At 37.3% G+C, this 18667-nt stretch overlaps 1 protein-coding gene across 9 annotated transcripts in view; it reads right to left on the reverse strand.

The window, feature by feature from the left end:
- ZNF518A (zinc finger protein 518A) overlaps positions 1–16923 on the reverse strand; it is a 28106-nt gene extending 11183 nt beyond the window's left edge. The window contains exons 1-3 of one of the 9 annotated variants that reach the window (XM_073904395.1): positions 16608–16923; positions 13912–13997; positions 12692–12799 (exon numbers count right to left, since the gene is read on the reverse strand). The gene's annotated coding sequence lies outside the window, so the exon portion shown is untranslated. Of the gene's footprint in view, positions 1–12691; positions 12800–13867; positions 15613–15661; positions 16293–16478 lie in introns of those variants that run through there. The other 8 variants (XM_025880655.2, XM_073904396.1, XM_025880656.2 and 5 more) reach the window with 8 other exon arrangements.
- Between the last annotated feature and the right edge of the window lie 1744 nt (positions 16924–18667).

The raw sequence follows: 18667 nt of genomic DNA on the forward strand, positions 1-18667 counted from the left end.
AAAAAATTAAATGCTACAAAAAAAAAATAGGTAGAGAGGGAGAGTTACCTAAAAAGGTATTTGATTTTTCATCAGCAATGCCAACTTTAATCAGAAATCAATATTAATCAAGCATTTTACTCACAATTCTAAATGCTAGAAGACAATGGAATGACACAGAGTTCTGAGGAAAACAGATTAACCCAAGAATTAATTCTATACACAGGAAAATTCATATGTAAAGGAGAAACACAATTTTAGATGTACAAAGATTTAGAGACTATACTACATAGGTACTCTTTCTGGAATAAAGTTTCAAGTAAATACTTTAGCAAAATCAAATTTCAATCAGAAAAAAAGAACTTAAAAAGGAAATAATGTGTTATAGAAGAAATATCTGTCAACAATAAAATCCATGAAATAGAAATAAAAGCAAATATTTTGTTAATAAAAGCAGAAGACTGGAGAAGGAGAACACTTAATAACACAACAAATATATTTGTAAGAGGTCCTTAAAAAAAATTAACAATAGGAAACAGGAGACATGACAATAGCAACAAATTTCTAGATGCTGGAAAGCAGATAAATTAGTAAATGACCCTGCAGACCCAAGAAAACTTAATTCCAGACAGAGTGGGGAAAGCTAAGAACTAACCTACTTTACACTCTGAATCTTTGAAAGGCTTAGGAACTGGCAGTACCAAGTAACAAAAAAGAAGGGAGGAGAAAACTAAAACAAAGAGAAATTTGGAGAAAATTGCTTGAGCTCTGGTTAGATGCTAAGATTCCCTTCCCCATTCCATACGCTAGGTTACTGCTATTTCCCCACCACAGCAGATGCCTGCAGGTTTATTCTCTGCAGAAAGTACACAGACTCTCTTAATCGGGGATATGAGACACAGCTGAGAGTGGGTACCATACCAAAAGCAAGAGGATTAAATGACCATATATGGATGAGACACAAACCCCACCCCAGTCTCCCCTATCCCCCCTTCTACACTGGCTCCTAGGCTAAAATAGTGCTACTAAAAATATGGTCTGCTGATGGTCCATGAAACATTTGTCACCAGTCCATGACCACGTATGTACAGAAACTGAGAGTTAAGCATTTAGAAACTACTATAGCAACTTTATCGAGTTAAGTTTCTATCTGTTGAATCGAACAATAAAAATGTGGATTTGTATTTTGAATGCCTTCATTTTTTAAAATTTTATTTTCTAGTAATAGAGGCACTATGATATACTAATGATACAATCTTTATAAAGAACAGTTTGCTATATATATTTACATTTAATATAACATAATTCATATTGTTATAATTACATATATAATTATATATAATACAGTATATATTTTATAATACATAAAATATAAATCTACACACGACCAGGAAGAAAGTATGTAACTTCTGATTTACTTCTAGAAATGTATCCTAAAGGTAATAATCAGGTTCACTGAAAGACACTGCCTACAAAAAATCACAAAATCAAAAATAACAAAATGTCCACCAATAAATAAATTATGGTATTTTCATTCAATGGAATATTATTCAATTTTAAAAACAATACTGTAAAACTACATTTATTAATAGGAAGATATCCAAGATGTATTCAATGAAAAAAAAAACCCAGAAAATAAATAGTACACATATTAGGAGTTAATCTGTTCAAAAATTGACAGGTGTATAGAGAATAGATGGATAAGTAAACAAACACATGGGCCCATACAAACTCATAGTAAAAAGTCAAGAGTACATATATAAAAATGTTTACAGTAATTACTGATTATCCTTAGGTCAGTGCTTCTTAAAATGTTGTCCTTGGATCACTACGGCCTCCACACTGGCAAACTTCCTTATCACAGCACAAGCAAACAGCTAACATTTGGATGTAATGAAAATCACCTCTTTGCCTCTAGACCATATTGTTATGAAACTTTATCAAAAAATGGCATGAAACCATGAAAATTTTGAAATTCTCAAGCAAAGCAAGTGAATTCTGTGGTAAACCGAGTTTTCTCTGAACAAACTTAAAATAGTAAAACTGATGCCAGCAAAAAGTTCAAGAATGTTGACACTAAAGGTAAAAATCAAAATAGGTATCCATTTACATTACACTCCTTGCGTCAGTACACAGGTACTCAATCACACCCATACAGAGAGGACTGTACAACAGCCATAAAGTTACTGGCAAACATTATACTCAGAGAATAAAATTATGCTATGTTACTCATGGTATATAAATTCATGCTACTGAGAGGTAATTTTTTTTTGCTTATTTAATAGTTAATTTGTGAGCCATGAGGTTACCTTAAAAAGTAAGTAAAGGAAGTTGGCACTATCAAAGTTATGAATAACAGTGTTGTTATACAAATACAAAACTGTATTTTATATAGAAAACAAATGGTATTCAACTAGTATGTTTTTTTTTTAAAGATTTTATTTATTTGACAGAGAGAGCGAGCGAGCACAAGCAGTGGGAACAGTAGAGGGAGAGGGAGAAGCAGGCTCCCCGCCAAGCAGGGAGCCCGATGCAGGGCTCAATCCCAGGACCCTGGGATCATGACCTGAGCCGAAGGCAGACGCTCAACCATCTGAGCCACCCAGGCGCCCCTCAACTAATATGCTTCTTGATCTTAGTACATCATTAAAAGAAAAAAAATTTTAAATAAAAAAGAAATTAAAATTTTTTAAAAGGATAAAGAAATAGGAAAAACTGCAACATTGATCTAAATTTGACTATTATTTTTCTATACAGGTATCCCCTGCTTTATGAAAGTTTGCTTTTCAAAATCTCTCATTATAACCACTTCACTTACAAACCTACATTAGTTGTTTTTTGCTAACCAAAAGAAATCCAAAGAGGGTTTCTGTTTTTACAAAAAAAGTGAAGAACTAAATTAGTGTTCAGCCTTTGTTTTGCAGAGATCTGTTACAGAGCCCAAGCAGTGAGAATGGTACAGCCAAGCTCCTTCCCCAGGAACTACAATTCAGTATGTCAGCATCAAGAGGCCATAGCTTCGAACTGTGTCTGTGGGCATCTGTGCTTTATCTCAATTATTTTATGCCTCCACCAGCAAGATGTGCCCCCTAAGATATCAGAAAAGCCTAAGACTAAGGTTATTTTGGGGGTCTGAGAACACTCAAAAAATTTCCACATGAATTAGTGGTAACTGCTTCTTTGCTTTATACCATTTCAACTTACAAAAGGTTTCGTAAGAATGCTCTATTTTCACATTGGTGGGGGAAACCTTTATACCATACAAAGAAACGAACAGCAAGAATAATGCTGAACTATTTTTACATCAGTTAAGCATGTTATTCTTTAATAAAGTAATGGTTTTCATCTGACAAAATTTTATTTTTTGATGCTATCTTTAATAGTTTTAATACTGGCATTATGGAGAATACATAAAATGAACTGGAGTAATTTCCACCATTTCATCTCCTCTGGAATAGTTCACTAAACACGAGAATTGCCCACTCCTTAAAATTACATAACTGTACCAAAAATACCATATAGGCTTGATACCTCTTTGGATTTAAACCTTACAAACCTTTGAAAGCTCTTCTATGGTTTCTGGGCTCTTATAGGTTTCTACTGCTTGAGTTATTTTTTGCAATTTATATTTTCCTTGAAAATAACCAACTTCCTTCACATTGTCTAAGTATACTCCTATAAATAAACCTCACTTTTAACAACCTATCCTACAGAAATAAAAGTACAACATATGTAACAGTATCACTTAAACGTTGGTGAGTTGGAGAATGATTAAGTAAATTATATAAACAAAAAGGTTTATGTATTAAATTGACTTAGATTTCATTGTGAACTTTTTTTTTCGTTTTTAAAAAAGGAAGTTACAGATGAAAGCATGTAATACATTTTTAAATTAGGGAAAGGATCCTCATTTTCATGTCAGGAGCAAAGATACTATAGGGCTATGTTTGCAGAACATAGACAAATCTATAAAAAGATACCTCCTGAACTACTGACAAGTTAATTTTCTTAGGGAATGACAGCACTGCAGAGCAAAGGACAAACGTATGCAAACAGCCGGGAGAGAATCAACTCTCCTAAGTACTCTGAGTGAAACCAAGAGGACAATGTTACTACCACAAGTCTTTACTGAGGCTTGCGTCTATTCCTTCCCTTGAATTCTAGGAAATCTTATATCCTTAAAATAATTCCTCCTTTTCAGCTCACCCTGACTTAAACTACTTTAAGCTAGTTTTATTACTTGTAACCAGATTCTTAAGACATTAAGTTGATAGATCAATGCTGACTGCATTTAATTCACAAAAAGGTAGGTTTTGTGATGATCCTTTAAAGAGCAGTAGACTTAAACTTGCAAAAAAGGAGCAAAGGCTATCTAGACCAGAAAAAGAGTAACATTGGAAGAAAAGCATTTTTCTCCCATGGCACTGTGGGATCTAGATCACAGAGAAAATGTATAATAGTGAGGTTAAGTGAGAACAGACTACAGAGAACAGATCTGAACTTGAAATGAAAGGTAACCAGGAGCCATGGTGAATTCATGAGCAGAGAGAAGTTATAAAAGCAGTATTGTAGAAGTATTATTAGAATGGTACTAGAAAGCAAGATATATTGGAAACAGTAAAAATAGAGATCAGAAAATTAGAGGACTGACAATCCAAATAAAAAGTGAGGAACCTGAGAACTGGCAATGTTAGCATAGGTTAGGAATCAATCGCACAGACAAGTTTTAAAAAGATGATTCCCAAAGTAAAATGCCAAGGATAAGAAACACCTGAATAGAGTAAATCAAAATGCACCATTCCTAGAGTCTTGTTTGCTTTCTACAACAGATTAAAAAGCAAAGACATTCTACAGTTTTTATTTTTACTGAAATGATATAAAAAGAATCTATATGCCCTTTATTTTATTTTAGTTGCTTAAGCATTAAAGAACTAAAAAAACTGATTTTAGCTTCCCCTCATTTGTAACTCAGCATGTAGCTCTGTAACCTAACTTGTCACATCACATAAATAGAAAGACTAATATAATTAGTAATTATTTTGTATAACAATTTCATTCCTTGAGTCATCGAATTTTTTCCTAGAGAAAGCTGATTTCAAAACTCGTATGAATATATAACTAGAAAGAAAACAAAAGAAGCACGCAGCAAGAACTTACTGAAAAAAAACCTAAGATTCTACCTAAACGGGATCTAGAAGAAAATTACAAAAAAACCCTAGAACTTATTTTAAAAGCAGAACCTTATAGTGCCTTCAAAATAATAATCTTTTCATGACTTGAAACACACATTCTGGGCTTACTTTTTTTGTAGCTGCTTTAAGTTTTTAAAAAGTTTACCTATAGGGCTAATACCTATCGTATTTTAAATAAGTGAAAGAATAAATTTTGTAGAATTAATATATATAATAAAAGGCAGCTCCGTCCAAATCATGGCCTAATCAGCTTAAATGCAGAAAAGAGAAATGAAGAGTTAAATATGCTAATGTAATTAAGTACAGATATAGAAAGATTCAAAATGCTAGTATACATGTGAGCCACGTACCACTCAGGTAGGTTGGTGACACTGGTTGGTATACAATTATGAAGGAGTCCAAAATCAAAAATTAAAATATAGAACCAGTTCCTGGTTCAGGTTAATCTTCTTTCTTATTACTGACATGATGACTACATATATAATGTACAGTGCCCATTATCTAAGATGCTTTCCACGCCCCTACACATACACCTTTATTTATTTGTTCATCCTATTTCCTTTCAAGAGGCTTGTCATCCCCTTCTATCTTCTCAATATTGGTCAAACTTCCTTTCTAATTCTATCTCCTATAGGGACATGAAACCTGCAATACACACTAATCTCTCCCTCTCTGAATATCCATTTAAAGTACAGCCATTGCTCACCACTCCATTACACTTCTTTATAGTTACATCATTTCATTTTTAAGTTTTACCTCCCAAGGTCATTCATAATCTTCTTAAAGACAAGTTCTAGGGCGCCTGGGTGGCTCAGTTGGTTAGGCGACTGCCTTCGGCTCAGGTCATGATCCTGGAGTCCCGGGATCGAGTCCCGCATCAGGCTCCCTGCTCGGCAGGGAGTCTGCTTCTCCCTCTGACCCTCTTCCCTCTCGTGTTCTCTATCTCTCATTCTCTCTCTCTCAAATAAATAAATAAAATCTTTAAAAAAAAAAAGAGAAGTTCTATTTTATATTTTTCACTTATCCCACACAAAAACCAAGACAATTGGTACACAGGGTCCTAACACACTCTTCACTCATTTATTCTTTTATTTGCAACCCAAATATCTGACCTCCTGTGATTTTAGATTAAATTATTTTATAGCAAATGCTATAGATCATGTAAACTTTTTTGCTGCAATGGAATTTGATTTAAAACCCTCTCTCTCTCTATCACACGGTCAGAAATCACATTTTCAATATGTGGAAATTGGGAGAAAAATCATAAGTATTCCACCCAAAGGGAAGTAGAAACCACTAAATTTAGTATGGGAAGGAGGAAGAGTATTTCATCTCTTGTGCTTTTCTTCTTTTGTCATTTTGCTGTGGCAGTGATGTAGATTTTACTTAAGATTTTGGAACACATGCTGGGGGGGGGGAATCAAAAGATTTATGGCTACCTGATTGGGACAACATGCATCAACATGCAACCCATTTACCCTCAGCTTCCCAAAATAATATAAACTATTCAATTTTTCTCTGGCTCTGTAAAGCACCTGTCTTTATGACAGAAGCAAATTCTATTTCCCAGGCTTCCCCACCTTAGTAATATAGCACCACAATCCATCCAGTTACTCATCCCAGAAATCAAGGAATCATCCCGTATGCTCTTTCCCCTACTCCCACGCTAATCCATAAGCAAGACCGGTCAATTCTATCTCCAAAATACATCTTGAATTCTTCTCTCCATCTCCACTGTCATCATCTCAGTCCACGGTCATCTATAACTTGGATTTAAATAACCTTCTAACTGGCATACACGCTTCTCTCTTGCCCACCACCTTCCTCTGAATCCATTCTCCACACAGGAGCAAACATGATCTTAATATAAAATAGATCACAATGCTCCCTGCTTTAAAATCTGCAGTGGCTTCCCAAAGCACTTAAAATAACATTTAATCTCTGCCAAGGCTTACAAGGAGCAGTGACATCTGGTACTGTACCTCTTTCTTAAACTTCACCTCACACCACTCTCATCTGTAAATATACTCCAGCAAGCTACCATAGATAGTCTCTCAGTTCCTCAAATACTCCTTTCCTATCTCAGGCCTTTGCACCTGCTGTTCCCTGTTTGAATTGTTCCTTCTCCTATTCTTCAAATGGCTAGATCTTTCTCATCTTTTAGGTCTCAGCTCAAATATCATCACCTCGGGGGTACCTGGGTGGCTCAGTCGTTAAGCATCTGCCTTCGGCTCAGGTCATGATCCCGGGGTCCTGGGATCCAGCCCCGCACTGGGCTCCCTGCTCTGTGGAAAGCCTGCTTCTCCCTCTCCCACTCCCCCTGCTTGTGTTCCCTGTCTCGCTGTGTCTCTCTGTCAAATAAATAAAATCTTAAAAAAAATATATCATCACCTCAGAAAGGCTTTCTCCAACCTATAAAGCATCACTTCTCAAACAAAAAATTACTCTCTATCTAAACCCCTTATATTTCTTTTTTGTAACACTTTGGCAATATTTTATATATTTGCCAATTTATTTTCTATCTGGCTCTACCACTGTAATAAAAGGTGCATTAAGCATAAGAACACATCTGTCATGTTTTTTGCTATATCACCAGCATCTGGCATAGTTCTGGGCATGTAGCTAGCACCAAATCTGTGCCAGTCTTTGTTCTAAACACTGAGAATACAGCAGTGAATAAAACAGACAAAAATCCCTCCCTCGTGGACATAACACTCTGCTAGTTATTTAGATGATAAACAAAGTAAATTATTTAATATATTCAAACATCGCAAGTGCTGCAGAGAAAAACAGGCAGAACTAGAGAGTTGCAATTTTAAATGTGAAGTCAGGTAGCCCTCATTTGAAAAAGTCTTATTTGAGCCAAGATCCTAAGAGGTGGAGGCAGAAAGCGTTCCAAGAAAAGAAGTGTAGAGTGTGCCTAACATGTTCAGAGACTAGAAAGAACGTCAGTATGACTGAAACACAAAACACCAGAGGGAAAGCAGTAGGAGATGAAGTCAAAGAAGTAATGGACTGAAACAAGGCCTGAGAGACACCAAAAGGACTTTGGTTTTAGTATAAATGAGATGGAAAGCTACTGGAGCATTTGGGGTAGAGAAATAACATAAGCTGAATGATTTTTTAGAGATCACTTCGGGGGCAATGTTTAGAACAGATTATCTGGGAAGGAGATAAGAGTGAGAGCCAGAAGACCAGTTTGGAGATAAGTATACTACAACTGCCGGGAAAGAGACAATGGCGACATGAGACATTGGTGGAGACAATGAGGCATGGTTAGACCGTGGACATGTGGCGACAAGAGAGCCAAAGGATATGCTGACAGACTACGTTTGGTCTGTGAAGAGAAAGAGTATGTCAAGGATTAACTCTGCAAGTCCTAACCTCAGCAACTGGAAGAAATGAGTTGCTATTTATTAATACAGAAAGATTGCGTGCGAACAGTAAGTATAGAAAGCATACCGAGAGTTCAGTTTTAGCCGTATAGAATTTGAGATATCTAGTTGATATCCGAGTGGAAATGTGGATGTGTAGCTGAATACAGAATACAGAGATCTGGGGTAAAATTCTGGGAGTCATTGGTGTGCGTATATATATATCTATGTATACAGAACTGAACGAAATCACCAAGGAGTAAGTACACAAAGAGAAGTCCAAGGCCTAAGCCTCGAGATACTACAACATTTAGAGTAAAAAGAGGAGAAAAAACCAGCTAGTAAGAATGAAAGGAATGACCAGTGAGGTAAGTTAGGAGAGTGGTGTCCTGAAAGCAAACTGAAGAAAGAGTTTCCAGGATCAGAGATTGATCAGCTCTGTCAAGCAAGATTAGGACTGAGAAATGACCACTGGACTTAATGTCAAGACCGCTGGTGACTTTGATTAGCCCCGTAAAAGGGCTGACTAGCATGGATTTAAGAGGAAATGGAAGAAGAGAAGTGGAGATGTAGTACAGACAACTCTTTTAAGGAGTTTTAGTATAAAAGACCAAAAGAAGAACTGAAGTAGAATTATTCTGTTTTGTTTTTTAAAACTGGGAGAACAATTGCAGTATGATTGCATGCTTATGAAAATCATCCAACAAAAATGGAAAAATTGATGATGAGGGAGAAAAAAAGAGATGCAGTAGCAATGTCCTTCACTGGGTGAGAAGGGGTGGAATCTAGTGAACAAGTGGAAGAGGTGAACTTAGAAAATAATAAAGATAACTGATCTTTAGTTACTAGAGAAGAGGATAATGGGAAGATACGAGTATGAGAAGCTGTGGAACGAAATGCCTCATTAAGTCTATGATAGGTGGTCCACAGCCAACAGCCTGTGGGCCAAATGTAGTCTGCTGCCTTTTTTTATAAATTAAGTTTCATTAGAACATGGCCACATTCGTTGATTTCCATATTGTCTGTGGCTGCTATCATGTTACAACAGTAGCAGATAGGTGCAAAGAAACCATATTGCCCACAAAGCCTAAAATATATACTATCTGGCCATTTACAGTAAGAGTTTGCCAACCCTGGTATAGAGAAATGTTCCTATATACTCTCTTTTTTTTTTTAAAGATTTCATTTATTTATTTGACAGAGAGAGACACAGCGCGAAAGGAAACACAAGCAGAGGGAGTGTGAGAGGGAGAAGCAGACTTCCCGCAGAGCAAGGAGCCCGATGCGGGGCTCGATCCCAGGACTCCGGGATCATGACCTGAGCCGAAGGCAGACGCTTAACGACTGAGCCACCCAGGCGCCCCCCTATAATACTCTCTTGAGTTGAGGATCAGCTAACTGGTTATTGAAGAGAGAAGGTTAAGTAAACAGCAGCATTTAATGAAAGAATTAACCTATACATCATTCCTAGTATCTGGAGCTCAAAACAAATACTATATGAGTCATCAAACATTAATTTCATTCCTTCTCTCTCTCAGAATGTTTTTATATCTATTGCAACATTAGTTCTGAACTGGCTGTATCTCTAGAGGAAGGGTATGGTTTTGACAGTGTTACTATGAGATCTCTCAAAAAAGGGGGAAAGAAGAAGAAAGAAACAAATTATATATATATTATACCTATATAACATGTATAAAACAGAACAGCATTGCAGATGCTGTTAATGACTGTTTTTTAAAAATTTTCAAAGCAGAGGAATATATAACAAGATCTTTTCCACAAATAAATTTCCATCACTTGATTACACTTATTTTGTATCTTAGCATCACCAAAGTGGCATCACACTAAAAGAAATATAAACATTTTATTCAAAGAAATCCCCACCTTAGCAGAAAATAAAATGTGTTTGGCTTTCCAAATGCCTCATACATGGATTTACCTAAAATATTCAACCTCATATCTCACTACCTCTCATTCCCCCAAAATACAAATTGTTACAGTCAAACCAACCTCCTCCCCATCTTGGATCAGCCCTTAGCCATTTTCAACTCCATCCTTTCCTCAATTATTCTGTGCCTAACAAAACTCAACTCATAAGTTAAAACACATTTGCAGTGATACCTCCTTCAAGAAACCTGCCAGCCCTCACTAATTTCCTTTCTATCAGAACTCAGACTTAATATCCATACCATACAATCACGCATTCATTTATCTGCTGTTTGTACTGTTTCATATATGTTAATCTGGGTTCCTTAACTAAACTATAAGGACTTTGAAGGCAAAGAATTCCTTTTATTCTTTCATATCACTAAAATGCTGAGCACAGGGTGCCTGGGTGGCTCAGTCGGTTAAGCGTCTGCCTTTGCCTCAGGTCATGATCCCAGGGCCCTGGGATGGAGCCCCACATCAGGCTCCTTGCTCAGTGGGAAGCCTGCTCCTCCCTCTACCCCTCCCCTCCCCGCTCGTGATCTCTCTCTTGCTGTGTCTCTGTCAAATAAATAAATAAAATCTTTCAAAAAAAAATGCTGAGCACAGCACTGATTATTCTCAACACATTCTTATTGATCAGTATAACCTAAATATATAAAAACGTGCCACAATAAAGGAAGTCCATCATGCACTTAGCTAGTAGGTATAATCCTTGACTATCCAGACAGTTGCACATAGTTGTACATAGTAGACACTCAACAAATGTTTGTAGGTTGAATGAAGGACTGAATGTATACATGAATGACGAACAATGAGCATCTTTCATAAGGTGGAAGAAAAGGGCAAATTGTAGATGGATGTGATCAACTTGAAGCTATAGATCTTAAATTCATAAGGGCCAAATATCCATCGGATCATTTTTTTTAAAGATTTTATTTATTTATTTGACAGAGAGACAGCTAGAGAGGGAACACAAGCAGAGGGAGTGGGATAGGGAGAAGCAGGCTTCCCGCTGAGCAGAGAGCCCAATGTGAGGCTCGATCCCAGGATCCTGGGATCATGACTTGAGCTGAAGGCAGACGCTTAACAAGTGAGCCACCCAGGCGCCCCCATCAGATCATTTTCTGCTACAATCCAATTCAAACTAACTTATATACAAAATTTTGGGACATGGGACTGGGAAGGACACCAGGGTAACTGACAGGATCAAAAGAGAACCATAGATACCTCTTACCATGGTCCCTAGAACTGAAACTGGCATGCTATCTCCACCCATCTCCCATTTCCATATGGCTTCACTTTCTCCTACTACAGATGGGGTTCTCATACTTGTGGGAAAGAATGTCACTAACACCCTACCAGATTAATCACTTTAGAGAAAAGGGAGCATCTTTCTCCTAGCATTCATACATCAATTTCAAAGAAGTGTTCTTGATTAATGAGATTCTGCTTGATTAACAGGCAATCTCTGTTGCAACAGGGATGACTAGGCTTGGGTTATAAGACTCTATGACTGGCCACTAACCACTCATAATAGGGGAGAGATGGCTCCCCAAATGAAGAGATACTGAGTTGACAAATTAATATACAGCTGACGAGTTGACAAAATTAATATACAGCTGACCCTTGAACAAAACAGCTTTGAACCATGGAGGTCCACTTATACATGGATTTTTTTGACACAGTACAGTACTGTAAATGTATTTTTCTCTTCCTTATGATTTTAATAACATTTTCTCTTCTCTTGCCTACTTTATTATCATGTTATTAAGAATATAGTATCTAATACATGTAACACAGAACATATGTTAATCAATTATTCATGCCATCAGTAAGGCTTCCAGTCAACAGAAGGCTTATAGATGTTAAATTTTAGGGGAGTCAAAAGAATACATGCAGATTTTCAATTGTGTGGTGGGTCAGTTTCCCTAACCCCTGCGTTGTTCAAGGTCAACAAATACATTTTTTTTCCTACCAGCTATAACCTTTAACAACCCAATTTTAATTAGGAATTAGTGATGATTTTACCACATTGTGAAATTATTTGACCTTCCATGAAGCCAGTATTTTTCAGCTATTACCATTTCTAGAAATGAGACCCATGTGAAACCTACTTATCATAAGCTTCAAGTCATGCAACTTCATTCTGATATTCTGATATCTCTTTCATGCAGTCATACCAATCATGATTTTAAAATTTAGTCAGACTTTGCTCACAATTTTTCAAGATGGAATAATCCAAATCATTTTGGTCAGTCATCATATAGCAGCCTCTTGTTCACTTCATTACATTTGAAGTTTTCATTCTTCATCATATTACTTTTTCTGAGAATTTTGGATCAAACAGAGTAAAGAAAATTCTTAGCACCCAGCATTTACTTTATTCAGGAATAACACAGTACCCATGTGAACCTAATTCAGTAAGAGGGCAAACAAATGTTATGTAGGAAACAATTAGACATATAAATGAACACATAATTACCGAGAATCTAAGCTTTGTTGCTCCCTACTTACTGTAGTTGTTAGACATTAACTTCTAATAAAACAAAACATTTCTGCCTTTGTGAAAAATGGCCCCGAAAACAAAGCCATCTACTAGTAAAACTCATGGCAAAACATGGTTATGATTAATGAAGTAATAATTTAAGTTGGTACAGTCTACTTCAGCTATTTTAGTAGTTATGTACACAATCTTATTTCTAATTTAGGGTTATATTTATGGGTATACTTATTGTATTTGGTGAGAGGAATTAAATGATACTGTGGTATCCCAGTACCTATTCAAAACAAACAGTAAGAGGCACTCGTGTTTCAAGGGTAGATAAACCATGTTTTTGTACAAGGGTACAATATTTTCCACTAAGTTTGCAAAGCTTCCCTTATAATACCATGGATTTGATGGCAGATTTTTTTTTCCTTCATTTTGTTCACACCAAGATATTCCAAAGACTGTCTTCAGGAAACCAGTCATAACTCCACAGTGATTCTCAAATACCTTTTCTGACTCATAATGTTGATGCCATTTATCATGATATAAATATATTTCAGTTTTTCTTTAGGTGCATTACTTTGCACTTATTAGAGCAAAACAGAAACACTCTTCTGGTCATTTATACAACGTCAAAACATCTTCCAACCATATATAACTCCATCGTTCATTACCCAGAAGCCCTTAATGCTGTCTTTATGTTTAGAAGAATATAGTTAAAATGGTCTTTAGCTAGCTAATGAAGTATTAAATAATCAACTATGAAACCAAAATGACCTTTTTTGCTTACATTAAAAGAAAACCTATAAGTATTTAGGCCAAAAATAAAACTATAATTTATGAAAACTTATGTACACATAACTAGTTTACTTTATTTTGTCCAATATCAAAATGTATTAACTTACTGCTTAATAGACTACATGCTGTAATACTTCAATCTTTACCATACCTCCTTCTTCAAGGAACAAAAGGCACGCAATTTAATGCCTGGACAAAGCCACAATCAGGAACAGTGATCAAAAGAAGAGACGATATCTGGAAATGAAGACCAAGATTTTAAAACTGACCAAAACCTGTTAGTAAAATGTTTTTATACTCTTGAGTCAATTATGCTTCAAATTCAACTTATGTGTTTAACTTTAAGAGGAAAAAAAAAACACCTCTCTGCACTTTTGGCCAATAACCCTCCATTGTTACTCCATGATAACATGTCATAAATTTATAAAAATCACAAAACTCAAAGCTTAGAAGGGAGCTTAAGCTCAATCTAATTCACTTTCTTTGTTTATTTCAAGATCAGGAAAATGAATCTTGTCAAAATCACAAACCCAGAACAATCTAGATCTGATTCTAAGCCAGATATCCTACCACCACAATACTACCTCTTTATACTCACTTGTGCTAACATCCCATGAAAACTGCTTACCATGTGAAGCCAATACCCCCATACAGTACTGAAACACTCATAGCCTACACACACCTGGAATCAGATAATTAATAAAAATTTGAACTTCATCACAATTCTTTTCTTCTGCTTATAGTGTTTTATCACAAAACTTGTAGTAGAGTCCCTGAATGAAACTGAACAAGACTCAAGTCTTTTACCATCAAAAAAAAAGTTGTATTAAGTGATCTAAAGCAAACAATGCTTCCATAAGAACAATTGCAAACAGAAAAATAAACAATAAAAGTACATTAAAGGACATGTTTAAAATACATTCTAAAGTCAAATTGTATATTTATGCTAAAACATAACCTCTGGAATGCTTCAAGATACAAAAACTTGGGACCACATATACTATTAAGAAAGGATAGGATTTAAAATGTGATGATAAAAAAAAATACTCAACCATTTAAAAGCTCATACATTATCAATGCACATAGTAGGTATTCATTGTGGTTGTTATCCTTTTACCCTTCCATAAAACCAGATATAACGTTTTGAATTGATAGCTGTCCTTATTTTCACTGCAACAATAAGGAATAATTTGGATGTGCAAAACAAGTCAGATACCTGCATTATATCCCTCCCCCCCCTTTTGGTAACAATTTTCTAACAAACCCAAGGCTCATCTTATTTATAAGAATTTTAAGAAAAATGAACGTGGTCTACTATGCTTACCATCCTCATGAAATGCTAACGCCCTGAAAAATGTTAACAAAATGCAATGTCTTTATGAATATCAGAAACACATAGTTTTGCTAAAAGATAATGAATCCATTTCTATGGATTTGCAGTTAAAATTCTGAAAGATGTCAGGGTATTTCATGCCCTCAATTTAAATGGTTTCTATCTGTTCAACCTGAGAATACTAACTTTAAGGTACACTCAAATCAGATCCCTGGCTGCATAAAAAAACAAAAAAACAGTAAACTAGGCCTAACATAGAGTCACTCAAGTTAATGAAATTCCTACCCTGATGTACAGTTTGGTGTCTTGTTTCACCATTGCTACAACCACACAAAGTTCAGCATTCTTACGAATTCCTTAAATATTGACTTATTTTATTTTTCTGGTGCTTACAGACTTTTGATATCCAAACATACTCTATGAATGTTTTGACTAAAATAGCTCACAAATACTAAACGCCCCCAAATTTAAGCCTAAAAAGAAAACTAAACCTAAACTTTTTTATTCTGAACCTTAAAGCTACTATATCTGTTTTGTTGGTCTACTTAAAAGAGTTACAACATTTTACCTTATATACATTCACCCTATATATTTTCCATTACCATATCCATCTAGGAAGAGATTGTCTACTTGACAATGAGGACACCATGTTAAGAACAGACTCAAAATGGACCCTACAAGTGAGAAAGCCAGTTACAAAGAAATCCATCTGCCACTGGGTGTGGTTGGGGTCTGCAAGAAGGGCGCCTTTGGCCAACTCTGTGGAGGAGGGAGCGCGCGCCAGAGAGCTGAGCGTATCTGCAAGAAAACACCTCCAATGACCAGAGACTGGACCCACAATGGGGAAGCCGTCGAGTCGGACTGCCGTGGGCCTGCGAATCTACAGCTCGAGGGGTGCGGTCGCAACAGTACCCATGCTGTCTCCACCAGCCCCGGAATGCGCCGAGTGGGTGCTTCGAGCGCCGCGCGCCCCGCTCCGTCCCAAACACCGCGCCCGATCCGCCCCTTCCTCCGGGGTTCGGCTCCCCTCGGGCGCGCGGAGGCACACTGTCTCCGCGCTCCAGCTCCTAGGCTGTGGGAGAATGTTGAGTTCAAAAAGCCCGAACGTAGTGCAAACCCAGCTAAGAAGCGGGAAGTTAGCGATAGCAGCCTGCAGGAGCGCCGAGTAAAACAGCCGACTTCTCTAGAAAAACTTTGCGGCAAGTTAGGCGGAAGCGCTGAATAGCCGGGACTATTTAGCAGGCGCTTCCTATCACAAGAGGCGGATCCCTGAGCCGGTTCAGGGGACCCTGACACCCCCACAAACTCGCATTTTGCCCCCTGGCTGGCCATCTAGAAGTCCCGGCATCCTAACAAGTCTGGGCGGCCCCGCTCATAGGGAATACCTGTCGTGGTCCCCATTGCCTGCGAGTCCCTGATGGCGGCCATTACGCTTCCATCCGGGTATTGCCGAAAAGCCGATCGCGGCGCTACCGGGAGCGCACGCTGCGGCGGAGGGATCCGCCGGGCTGTACCTGAGGCGAGCGGAAGAGGACGGAGGCCGGCAGGGTCCGCGCCTCAGCCTGGCGAGACTAGGCCATTGAGCTGGACTCGCCGCTGACCTCTCAAATTAGCGCGCTTCCTCGATGCCTGCCACGCCAGTGACTCACTCTTCCCCTGTGCTCTCCAGTAGCTGGAGAGATCTTACTGCCAATGTTATGGTAGACAAACCTCTACTCTATGCAGAGTAGACACCAGAAGCAGGAACTGTGGTCTTGGCAAGCCCTTACTGACTGGAAATGGTCTCAACCCTGTGATTTTAATCATTTCCGGCTTTGCAAATGGCGTCTCCCCCCCCCCCCCCGTTGCTTTTGACTCCCAGGTTTTAGAAGCCATTGCAACCCACATCAATGAAGGAAGCTGTCCCAAGTCCCTCAGGAAGACCTACTGAACTCCAGACGTGTACATATTTAATAATTGATCAGAAAACTGTCGTTACAACAAGGGAGGCTTTCATCCCCATCAAAGGAATCCTTCCACAACATCGCAGAACTGGGCTGGACAAAGAGGTCATTTAGTACTATGGGTTTCTCCCAAAGGCCAGTATGGCTCCCCTTCTCTCTTGTAGAGCGTTTCTGGAAGCCAACCTATTAATCTCACTTTTTATGTATTTTACAGATTATATACTTTCATATGTATATATATATGGCGAAAAGTTTGTAAAAAAAAAACCGGCGGGAGGGAGGGATACATCAAATTATTAAAAATGGAACTAAATCGAATTGTTGTCTTCAGTTTTTTCGTGTTTCTTGTCTTATGTAGTATATATGGTGTTTATAATTGAAAAAAATTAATGCTTATCATAAAGATTTTTTATTGTCTTAAGAGTATGCTTTTGAAAATATCAATCTGTAGCCAGACACAAGATTTTCTGCATCCTTTAATAAAAGCACACTGAGAAATCCCCACTATCCTTAGGGAGCTTTCTTATCACTGTGTCTATTGGTCTACAGGATGCCTCCGGGAAAAGGCAAATGAGCAATAATCCACATTAGATGTACTCCTATATCTTGTACTCATATGCCTGTATAAAAAATACACAAGGAGAAATCTTCTGTAAATACCAAAAGGGAGGCTATTATAAAATAAAAAACATGTTTACAAAATGGATTTTATTTTGCATTAAACATCATCCCCCTGTCTCTGGTCTTCCTTTGCATGCAAGTCACACACACACAACACAGAGTAAAGAGAGGATAAGAGCTTTTTTTGTATTTTTTTTTAATTGCAAAAAAGAAGATCATTGGGAATGTGCACAGAGTTGTTTGGTTTGTGTTTTGATGTAATTTTTGTTTTTTGTTTTTTGTTTTTCAGATTAAGAAATTGCACCCCTCTCCTCTACAGTATTTGCATCATAACTTCATTTTTACTTATACATATATGTTCACCTAAAAGCATTACAAACCTGTATATATGATGGAAGAATTGGAGTGTGTGGGGGTGGTTTTTAAATTTTTTTTTAAGATTTTATTTATTTATTTGACAGGGAGAGACATAGTGAGAGAGGGAACACAAGCAGGGGGAGTAGGAGAAGGAGAAGCAGGCTTCCCACTGAGCAGGGAGCCTGATGAGCCAAAGGCAAATGCTTAACGACTGAGCCACCCAGGCACCCCAGGGTGTTTTGTTTTGTTTTTTAAGTAAATAAGGTATTATTCAGCCACAAATTTCTCTCTTCCCTCTTTTCTTCCTCCATCTATATCACACAACCTCCACCCACTTTCTTGCCCTCTTTTTGGATTTTGAACATTAAGTTAGCACAGGAAAAGGGAGTGAAATGGAAAGGAAGAAAAGAAGATATTAGAAGAGAGAGAAAGAAAAAATACAAAGGAGAGAGAGTGGAATCATAGCTTAGAGGATATTTTGTACTTGAGAAGGATAGTTAGTGGGGATAGGGCACCTAATTTAATACTTTAAACAGTTGATTCTTCTGAACACCTGAATCTACTATTTAGTAACTGAGAGCATTTAACCTCTGAGCTTCACAGAATTATGCAATATATAACTAACAGTTGATAGACTGTAGAGAGTAATCAAC

This window comes from Callorhinus ursinus, unplaced genomic scaffold (assembly GCF_003265705.2).
Source record: "Callorhinus ursinus isolate GAN/ISIS: 27379988/994484 unplaced genomic scaffold, GSC_fseal_2.0 scaffold20, whole genome shotgun sequence".
NCBI lineage: Eukaryota > Metazoa > Chordata > Mammalia > Carnivora > Otariidae > Callorhinus > Callorhinus ursinus.